At 34.2% G+C, this 11562-nt stretch overlaps 1 pseudogene; it reads right to left on the reverse strand.

Annotated features, from left to right (window-relative positions):
- Positions 1 to 1281: 1281 nt before the first annotated feature.
- On the reverse strand, positions 1282 to 6490 carry LOC143672876 (pyridine nucleotide-disulfide oxidoreductase domain-containing protein 1-like; annotated as a pseudogene).
- Between the last annotated feature and the right edge of the window lie 5072 nt (positions 6491 to 11562).

Here is an 11562-nt window from a genome sequence, read left to right on the forward strand (position 1 = left end):
TGAACAGCATATTCATGAAAATCCACTTTAAAGCAACAATAATTCTACCTAACAAGACGTACAGATGAAGCCAAAATCTGCTTCAGAAGATGTTGGTATTTTAAAATATTTTCTAATTGTTATCTTAAAGCCAAAGAATAATAAATACAGTTTACAAAATAAAATATTTAAAATTAAAAAGATTCTTAAAGAGAATGTACTCCTGGCACCACTTCTCCTTTCACAGGGAGAGGAGTTTCATAAAATTCCAGGAGTCCTTTCTTTTTGACTCCCTTCTGATCCATCTGACCATCTGCTGGTGGCACTGTTTCTCATTTTACCCTTTTGGTTACACTATCACTGTAAGCAATTAAAGGCTTCAGTGCGAACTTCCAATTTGGCCTTGGCTATTTTAATTGGCTGCCTTTGACCTAACAGTTCAGCTCTGCTTTCCATCAGTTCAGCTCAGTTACAGACAGTCTCAAAATCATAAACTTCCACCAGTTAAAAAAATCGATACAACTTAGCTATGATTTTAATTCACCTCTTCAGTGGCTACCCACAACCTCAAACATATTTCAGTTGCTATTTACTTCTTCAAAAGTCATAATTCTATCCAATAAATTAATATTGTCTTATGATTAATGAATATATATAATTCTTTCCAGACTAATGCCCTACAGCATTCTTTACTTATTTTAATGAAAAAATATGCATTTAAGGAATCTGCATCCTAACCTCAATTTCAATGTGTTTTCTTTATTTTAATTTTTATTGTGATGACTTATATACAACATGAAATTTCTTATTTTAACCACTATTGTATATGACTCATTAGGTACACAGTATTGTACTACCATCACCACTGTCCATTACCAAAACTTTTTCATCACTCCAAATAGAAACTTTGTACTTATTAGGCAGTAACTCCCTAATCAGAGTGCTATTTTCACAACTCTAAATCTTCATCAGAGGATGACTTTCTGGTCTACATTTTGTTTAAGTATATAATCAGCAAGCTGAATTTGCTCCAAAATCTATATAATGAATGAATATGTTTAAGCTTAGAAAATACAGATGAATAATTTCTGATTTTTATACAATAGGTGGTCAATTTTATGCACAAAATATATAAATAAATAAATTATTTGAACTGATTTCTTTCTTAGATTTTTTTTTCAAATTTTCTTACTAAAATTATCTTCAAGTGGTCACCATTCAATCAATGCAGTCATTCACAATATTTGCTTGTGAATTTTTTTGTCTTACTTGGAAATTGATGTGGTTCTTGAAATGCCCTTTTCAGTCAAAATAATCTTCTATGTCAATATTTGGATCTAACACAACTTCTCCATAAGATGAAAGGGTCACTTGATTTAATATTAGGTTTGCAAATGTTTCTTCCAAATCAGTTTCACCAATCAAGATAGCTCCCATCATTTACCCATTTTTCATGACAACTTTGACATATTCTTTTCCTTTGGTACAATTCAGCATTTGTTCATGAACTGAACCTAAACCCTTGCACATTGTATTTTCCCAGCAATACAACCTTAGAGTTAAAAAATTTGTTACATGAGGATCAATAAAGAAATAGAGAATCTGAATATTACTATAAATGAGCTAGACTTAACAGACATTTATAGAACATTACATCCCACAACAGCAGGATACACCTTTTTCACAAGTGCTCATGGATCACTCTCAATGATAGACCATATGCTGGGTCACAAAGCAAGTCTTAACAAATGTAAAAAGATTGAAATCATACACAACACTTTCTCGTATCATAAAGGAATGAACTTGGAGATCAATAATAGGTGGAGTGTCAGAATTTTCACAAATACGTGGAGGCTCAACAACACACTCTTAGATAATGAGTGGGTCAAAGAAGAAATTGCAAGAGAAATTAGTAAATACCTCGAGGCAAATGAAAATGAAAACACAACATATCAAAACTTATGGGATGCAGCAAAGGCAGTGTTAAGAGGGAAATTTATTGCCCTAAATGCCTATATCAGAAAAGAAGAAAAGGAAAAAATGCAGGAATTAACTGTCTGCTTGGAAGAACTGGAGAAAGAACAGCAAACTAATCCCAAAGCAAGCAAAAGGAAAGAAATAACAAAGATTAGAGCAGAAATAAATGAAATTGAAAACATGAAAACAATAGAGAAAATCAATAAGACCAGAAGTTGGTTCTATGAGAAAATCAATAAGACTGATGGGCCCTTAGCAAGACTGACAAAAAGAAAAAGAGAGAGGATGCAAATAAATAAGATCAGAAATGGAAGAGGAGACATAACTACTGACCTCACAGAAATAAAGGAGGTAATAACAGGATACTATGAACAACTTTACGCTAATAAATACAACAATTTAGATGAAACGGATGGGTTCCTGGAAAGACATGAACAACCAACTTTGACTCAAGAAGAAATAGGTGACCTCAACAAACCAATCACAAGTAAAGAAATTGAATCAGTGGTTCAAAAACTTCCTAAAAAGAAAAGACCAGGACCAGACGGCTTCACATGTGAATTCTATCAAACATTCCAGAAAGAATTAGTAACAGCTCTCCTCAAACTCTTCAAAAAAATCGAAGTGGAGGGAAAACTACCTAATTCATTCTATGAAGCCAACATCACCCTCATACCAAAACCAGGCAAAGATATTACAAAAAAAGAAAACTACAGACCAATCTCTCTAATGAATATAGATGCAAAAATCCTCAATAAAATTCTAGCAAATCGTATCCAACAACACATTAAAAGAATTATACATCATGACCAAGTAGGATTCATACCAGGTATGCAAGGATGGTTCAACATAAGAAAATCAATTAATGTAATACACCATATCAACAAATCAAAGTAGAAAAATCACATGATCATCTCAATTGATGCAGAGAAGGCATTTGACAAGATGCAACATCCTTTCCTGTTGAAAACACTTCAAAAGATAGGAATACAAGGGAACTTCCTTAAAATGATAGAGGGAATATATGAAAAATATCATCCTCAATGGGGAAAAATTGAAAACTTTCCCCCTAAGATCAGGAACAAGACAAGGATGTCCATTATCACCACTATTATTCAACATTGTGTTGGAGGTTCTAGTCAGAGCAATTAGACAAGAAAAAGAAATACAAGGCATCAAAATTGGAAAGGAAGAAATAAAACTGTCACTGTTTGCAGACGACATGATACTATATGTCGAAAACCCAGAAAAATCCACAACAAAACTACTAGAGCTAATAAGCGAGTACAGCAAAGTAGCAGGTTACAAGATCAACATTCAAAAATCTGTAGCATTTCTATATGCTAGTAATGAACAAGCTGAGGGGAAAATCAAGAAACGAATCCCATTTACAATTGCAACTAAAAGAATAAAATACCTAGGAATAAATTTAACTAAAGAGACAAAAAACCTATATAAAGAAAACTACAAAAAACTGCTAAAAGAAATCACAGAAGACCTAAATAGATGGAAGGGCATACCGTGTTCATGGATTGGAAGACTAAATATAGTTAAGATGTCAATCCTACCTAAATTGATTTACAGATTCAATGCAATACCAATCAAAATCCCAACAACTTATTTTTCAGAAATAGAAAAAACAATAAGAAAATTTATCTGGAAGGGCAGGGTGCCCCGAATTGCTAAAAACATCTTGAGAAAAAAACGAAACTGGAGGTCTCGCGCTGCCTGACTTTAAGGCATATTATGAAGCCACAGTGGTCAAAACAGCATAGTATTGGCATAAAGATAGATATATTGACCAATGGAATCGAATAGAGTGCTCAGCTATAGACCCTCTCATCTATGGACATTTGATCTTTGATAAGGCAGTCAAGCCAACTCACCTGGGACAGAACAGTCTCTTCAATAAATGGTGCCTAGAGAACTGGATATCCATATGCAAAAGAATGAAAGAAGACCCGTATATCACACCCTATACAAAAGCTAACTCAAAATGGATCAAAGATCTAAACATTAGGTCTAAGACCATAAAACAGAGGAAAATGTAGGGAGATATCTTATGAAACTTACAATTGGAGGTGGCTTTATGGACCTTAAACCTAAAGCAAGAGCACTGAAGAAGGAAATAAATAAATGGGAGCTCCTCAAAATTAAACACTTTTGTGCATCAAAGAACTTCATCAAGAAGGTAGAAAGATAGCCTACACAATGGGAGACAATTTTTGGAAATGACATATCAGATAAAGGTCTGGTATCCAGAATTTATAAAGACGTTGTACAACTCAACAACAAAAAGACAGCCAACCCAATTACAAAATGGGAAAAAGACTTGAACAGTCACCTCTCAGAAGAGGAAATACAAATGGCCAAAAGGCACATGAAGAGATGCTCAATGTCCCTGGCCATTAGAGAAATGCAAATCAAAACCACAATGAGATATCATCTCACACCCACCAGAATGGCCATTATCAACAAAACAGAAAATGACAAGTGCTGGAGAGGATGTGGAGAAAGAGGCACACTTACCCACTGTTGGTGGGAATGTCAAATGGTGCAACCACTGTGGAAGGCAGTTTGGCGGTTCCTCAAAAAGCTGAATATAGAATTGCCATACGACCCAGCAATACCATTGCTAGGTATCTACTCAAAGACTTAAGGGCAAAGAGACAAACGGACATTTGCACACCAATGTTTATAGCAGCATTATTTACAATTGCAAAGAAATGAGAACAGCCAAAATGTCCATCAACAGACGAGTGGCTAAACAAACTGTGGTATATACATACGATGGAATATTATGCAGCTTTAAGACAGAATAAACTTATGAAGCATGTAATAACATGGATGGACCTAGAGAACATTATGCTGAGTGAGTCTAGCCAAAAACTAAAGGACAAATACTGTATGGTCCCACTGATGTGAACCGACATTCGAGAATAAACTTGGAATATGTCATTGGTAACAGAGTCCAGCAGGAGTTAGAAACAGGAGCTGAAGGGATACAGACTGTGCAACAGGACTAAATACAAAAAGTCAAAAATGGACAGCACAATAATACCTAAGTGTAAAGTAATCATGTTAAAACAGTGAATGAAGCTGCGTATGAGCTATAGGTTTTTTTTTGTCTGTCTGTTTGTTTGCCTTTTTTTCTTTTTCTTTTCCTTTTTTTACTATTGTTATTATTTTTATTTTTCCCTCTATATTAACATTCTATTTGTTTTTCTGTTGTTTTGCTAGTTCTTTACCTAAATCGATTCAAATGTACTAAGAAATGATGATCATGCATCTATGTGATGATGTTAAGAATTACTGATTATATATGTAGAATGGAATGATTTCTAAATGTTGGGTTAATTTCTTTTTTCTTTAATTAATAAAAAAGAATTTGTTACATGAGCAAAATATTCAAAGTGAAATCCATGTCAGTAGTGTCTCCTAAATTAGCCGCAGCCATGCACTTTACTGCATACCATCCAATCTGTGTAGCCTAGTTCCACAGCCTCATCAGCTGCCAAACTGGGCTGGGCTGCCACAATGCAGTGCAGATGTCAACTGTTGCATAGATATTAGTAATTGACATCCACATATGATGATCTACTTTCAGGCCATGCCTTTGTCCTAGCTTAAACTTCATTAGTTATTTAGGATGACTTATTATGATGGTCTTTTGGAAGAACTAAGAATTTCTTCTTTAAAATTCTAAATTCTTCTTGAAGCTAAATTTTCCTTACTTCACACATGGTTTCAATGTGAATCTTAAGAAAAAATTCTTTCATTCCTTTAAGTTTTAAGCCTTTGTGCCAGACAGGTCCCAAGGAACTACCCACATTATCAGTCTTAGTATTATTTCTTCTTTCCTTTTTCCTTCCCTCATTGAATATCTAGTTCTTTTCTGTGCAACTTTAGCTTCTGGTTTTTCAGCAATGAACTATGAAGCTGAGAATTCAGCTTCTCCAGTATTGAAGAAATTATTCCCAATAGCTTTATCTTTAATGGTCCACATCACTTCACAGTCTTCAATTTCATAATTGACAACTATCTGTATCATGGATTCTTAATATATTAGGATTTTCTTTACATATCAATTTTGGTTATACTCCAACACACAGACAGAGATTCTTATACACATGCTGATTGCCATCATCTGTTAAAATGCAATATTCATCGCTCTTCAATTGTTTTACTCCATATTCTGTAAATTTAATGTTGGGAAAACAATTTTCTAAAATGATTCTTGGTGTTCTTCAACATCAAATTCTTTCAGTGTTTTAGAAAACTGCCTGAATTTTGTAATAGCTTTAATGACGGGAGATGCTGTTAACAGGAGAATATCTTCTGATGGAAACTGAACATCCAACTATTTGCATATGACATGATCCTATATGTAGAAACTATGGAAACATCCACACCATCCATATTCAGAAGAATGGTGGGGTAGAAGACCAATCTTCTCTGCACAGGTGATGCCCTCAACGCTGCTATGGGCCATCATGAACTTCCCAGCCTTGGGTAGAGGGCTTGCTATATCCATCCTCTCAGTCTTACAGAGGTTTACAGAATACCATGAGGAGCCAGTTCACAGTTGCAAGAGGAAGCTGCTGAGACATGCTAGTTCATCCATGTGTTTTCACTGAAGCATTTTTTTTAAAATTTCCATTTTAATTATCATTTCAAATGTAATTTATCTTAAATTCATCTTAATGTATGTTGTATTGATGTAGAGAAATATTTTTAAAAGAGACTATGTGACAAATAAAGGTCACAGCCACAGATTTACAGGGACACAACATGTTGGTTATGTACTTTTCAGTAAATAGTGCTTTGACAGTTAAATAACCATATTGGATAAAGTGAAATTTCACTCCTGCCTATCATGAAACAAAAATATTGTGGGATAAAGAACAAAATATGGACGTGGCATTGCAGTTATTTTAGAGCTGAATAGAGGAGATTTTCTACAGATTATCAATGTAGGTAAGGATTTCTTATACAAGAAACAAACACAAATCACAATAAAATATTAGTAAGTTTGATTATATTACAGTTGAGAATTTCTCTTCCTCAAAGCATATAGAGAATGACAAACTCCAAATAATAAGTTAAAGAATATGCCATATAATTTCATAGAAGAGAATTCCAGATTAATATTAACATCATTAAAATTTAAGATCACAATCAAGTGTGTGTTTGGATGTGTCTCTGTGTACTTGTATACATTAGCAGACTTGAAATTTTTCAAATATCTGACATATAAAGTATTGATGCAGAACTTAAGGAAAAATAATTTACAAACATTACTGTGAAGGTATTCATTGGTACAACCTCTTTAGACAAGAGTGTGGAATTGTAGCAATGAGCTTAGGCTTTGCAATACTTGAATGAACCCTCAATTCTCAGTGCAGCTTTAGTTTTCAGTCATGCTAAATGCCCATTATTTGTTGACTACTGCTTTAACTCTGGAGTAAAAAAACAGATAAGCATATAAACAAATGTGAAAGCTAAAAAAAAACAGCTTATGGCAAAACATGATGCAGCTCTTAACTCCACGCTTTTCATTTCCTTTTTAATTATTTGGTCTAAGTTTCCATCAAAGTCATGTTCTTTTTCAAAAGGATACTGTAACTGCTTCTTCTTCTGAGGAGGGGCACTAAAATATGAAGAATAACACAAATTAGGTCAAGCATGCTCTATTCAAAATAATGATATATATTTCCAACACACAACGGGCCTGTGTCATGACCAAATAACAGGTTTTTGTTACTTGTCACCACTAAGACTAAGGGTCATGGGTTAATGCACCATTCTGAGCCATAAAACTAGTAAAATATGAGAAAAGGGAAATATTGTTGCTTCTAAATGACGTAGTCAATTCCTTTAAAGTTGACTCACTCAATCTATCCTCATATCTATGAGATATAGCTTTTTTTAGTCCCATATAGATCAATTGTGCATTACTTTGTGCTTCTGAAACAAGGTCACACCATCTTTGATGCTTGTTATTTGAGCAGAAACTCTTTGGTGAGCTCTTTTTCTTACTGAACACTTCCCACCCAACCATGTAACAAGTGATTGCAAGACCAAAGAAATGCATGTGCATTGAATTTCATTAAGCCACTAATTCACAAGGTGATTTTGTGCTTCCTGCTCCATCAAATTAAAACTCAAAATTTCTTAATTTCTAGCAAGAAGATGGGGAATGGTTCTAAACCTATTATAGGCAAGTCTAAATGCTCTGGAGGTTGCACTGGTAGGACCTGAGTTTCTGTGAGGGAGGAATGAGAGAAATCTAACCCCATTCCATCCATGTCTGTCTTTTCAATATTTTAAAATATCTTTGATTTTTTCCATGAAATTCAATCACCTTAATTTCATATCTTTCCTTAAAATTCACCGTGCTTTTAGTCTAAGATGTGTGCATTTATCAGCTACCATGATTAAGACCCAATCAGATAGTGGTAATTCATACAAGTTATAAATATCAGAGATGAAGACAAAAGATGGTATCATGAACATATCTTAATAAAAAAACAGGTATCTACTGATTGGAGAATGAAGCCTTAGATGGTTGTAGATATGGAAAGAGGGTAAGAAATAAATGCTTTGGGCATTTTCAAAATCCAAATTGTGATGGATCCCAGGTACATTCTTTGAGATTTTGCTTTCAAATGATTCAACTTCTTTAATGGTACCATGCTAATGGCAAGAGCATTTGGCAGACAGCTAGGTTGAAACTTATGACTATCTTAGGGTTCCTTTCCAGTGAAACAGAAAGTGAAAAATTGTTCAGAGTAATCCATGGGTAGACTTTGTGAACAGAAGCCTGAGAGGAGAGTGACCCACAACAGAGTTGAGATGATTGCTCACCTATATCATTTATGTGAAAAATAAATTGCATATATATAGGTGTTTATATTATATATATATATATATAAAGTATTAAAAACTTATTTGGCATTTTTGAAGAGCTCTTGAGGAATTTTTATCATACAATGTAATTATAAAACAAATATGAAATTATGGAAGAAATAAGTAGTCCTCCTAATGCTGATGTAATAATCAAATTGATGATCAAATTAAAACTCATGAATCTAAGGAAAAACCTTTTGTGAATGGAAAACAAGTGTCATGACTGATATAGCACTCAACACCCTGGGCACATTAATGAAACACACACATTTAGAACTACTAATGCAGAATTTCATATTAGATGACAGAGGTTTTGTTGTCAACATTAACTGCTTGCTTCTAGTTTTGTTTTTTTTTTTGCAAAATACACATTTTATTTTGCTGTAAACATTTTAGTTTCTTAGGAAAAACTGGCTATAGGCTGAATGGAAAATATATTTACTTGTGTCCTCTCTAAAGCTACAGAAGGTGCTGTTTTCAACAGGAGTCTTATCAAGTTAGTACCATATTTAGGGAAGGAGTTTAACAGATGAGTGTAAGGGAAGGTGGTTGAGCTTAATGTCTGGGAAGCCAAGAGGCATTTTTTAGGGCTGGGCGATTCTCATGGAGGCAGTGAATGGACCCCGTGGCCGAGTGGAGAACAACACACCTAGAGAAGAATCCCAGGATGCGGTGCTGGAGGGATCAGGTGAGCCTGGGGAGAGATACTGAAATTAGGGTTAATTTTGGTCATCATTGGAATCACCTGTGACTTGGTTTATTTATTTCTTTTTTGAAGTTGGCCATCCAAAGACTTTGATTAAGGGTTCTGTTAGAAAATTCGGGTGTTTTATGACCCTTTTCCTCATTTTAAGGAATTACATGTTATGTCAGAAATTACTCAGGTATAGATTCTGGCTGAAGAAATTGACTAAGTAGCTTGAGCAGAGACATGAAAAAATTGTTTCTGGTCATGATGTATTTTGAACATTATTAGGTGGTGTGGTACTTGCTGCAGAATAGGGGCTTACTGGACTCTTGAGGAAGTGATAGCTTGAGCTCACTATTGACCCCATGGAAGCGGCGGGGCTCTAAGGGGAGTTAGAGGTTCAGTTCTGACAGCTAGTGAGGGGAGTAGTGGTCTAAAAGAATGCAAATAATTCTTTGAGCTCCTTTGTGGAATCCTCTTATGTTAGCAAGGGTGGCTAGTAATAGTTTGCCACCCAGACAGGGAACTTTTAATATTATCATTGGCTTTTATTAGGCTCCCTACATGTTACTTTCTTTTTTTTTAATTTTTAAAAATTTGTTAAAAAATATTAACAACAAACAAAAACATTAACATATAATTCCATTCTACATATATAAACAGTAATTCTTAATATCATCACATAGTTGCATATTCATCATTTCTTAGAACATTTGCATTGATTTAGAAAAAGAAATTAAAAAACAACAGAAAAAGAAATAAAACAATAACAGAAATAAAAAAGATTATACATACCATATCCCTTACTCCTCACTTTCATTTATCACTAGCATTTCAAACTAAATTTATTTTGACATTTGTTCCCCCTATTATTTATTTTTATTTCATATGTTCTACTCATTCTACCATTATTTTTTTCACTATTTTATATCATTTATTTATTTATTTATTTTTATTAATTAAAGAAAAAAAGAAATTAACCCAACATTTAGAAATCATTCTATTCTATATATGCAATCTGTAATACTTAACATCATCATATAGATGCATGATCATCATTTCTTAGTACATTTGTGTCGATTTAGAAAAAGAACTAGCAAAACAACAGAAGAAGATATAGAATGTTAATATAGAGAAAAAAATAAAAATAATAATAACAGTACAAAAAAACAAACAAACAAACAGACAGACAAAAAAACACCTATAGCTCAGATGCAGCTTCATTCAGTGTTTTAACATGATTACTTTACAATTAGGTATTATTGTGCTGTCCATTTTTGAGTTTTTGTATCTAGTCCTGTTGCACAGTCTGTATCCCTTCAGCTCCAATTACCATTTATCTTAACCTGTTTCTAACTCCTGCTGGACTCTGCTACCAATGACATATTCCGAGTTTATTCTCGAATGTCGGTTCACATCAGTGGGACCATACAGTATTTGTCCTTTAGTTTTTGGCTAGACTCACTCAGCATAATGTTCTCTAGGTCCATCCATGTTATTACATGCTTCATAAGTTTATTCTGTCTTAAAGCTGCATAATATTCCATCGTATGTATATACCACAGTTTGTTTAGCCACTCGTCTGTTGATGGACATTTTGGCTGTTTCCATCTCTTTGCAATTGTAAATAATGCTGCTATAAACACTGATGTGCAAATGTCTGTTTGTGTCTTGCCCTTAAGTCTTTGAGTAGATACCTAGCAATGGTATTGCTGGGTCGTATGGCAATTCTATATTCAGCTTTTTGAGGAACCGCCAAACTGCCTTCCACAGTGGTTGCACCATTTGACATTCCCACCAACAGTGGATAAGTGTGCCTCTTTCTTCACATCCTATCCAGCACTTGTCATTTTCTGTTTTGTTGATAATGGCCATTCTGGTGGGTGTGAGATGATATCTCATTGTGGTTTTGATTTGCATTTCTCTAATGGCCAGGGACATTGAGCATCTCTTCATGTGCCTTTTGGCCATTTGTATTTCCTCTTCTGAGAGGTGTCTGTTCAAGTCTT

The sequence above is a fragment of the Tamandua tetradactyla genome (assembly GCF_023851605.1).
Source record: "Tamandua tetradactyla isolate mTamTet1 chromosome 18 unlocalized genomic scaffold, mTamTet1.pri SUPER_18_unloc_1, whole genome shotgun sequence".
NCBI lineage: Eukaryota > Metazoa > Chordata > Mammalia > Pilosa > Myrmecophagidae > Tamandua > Tamandua tetradactyla.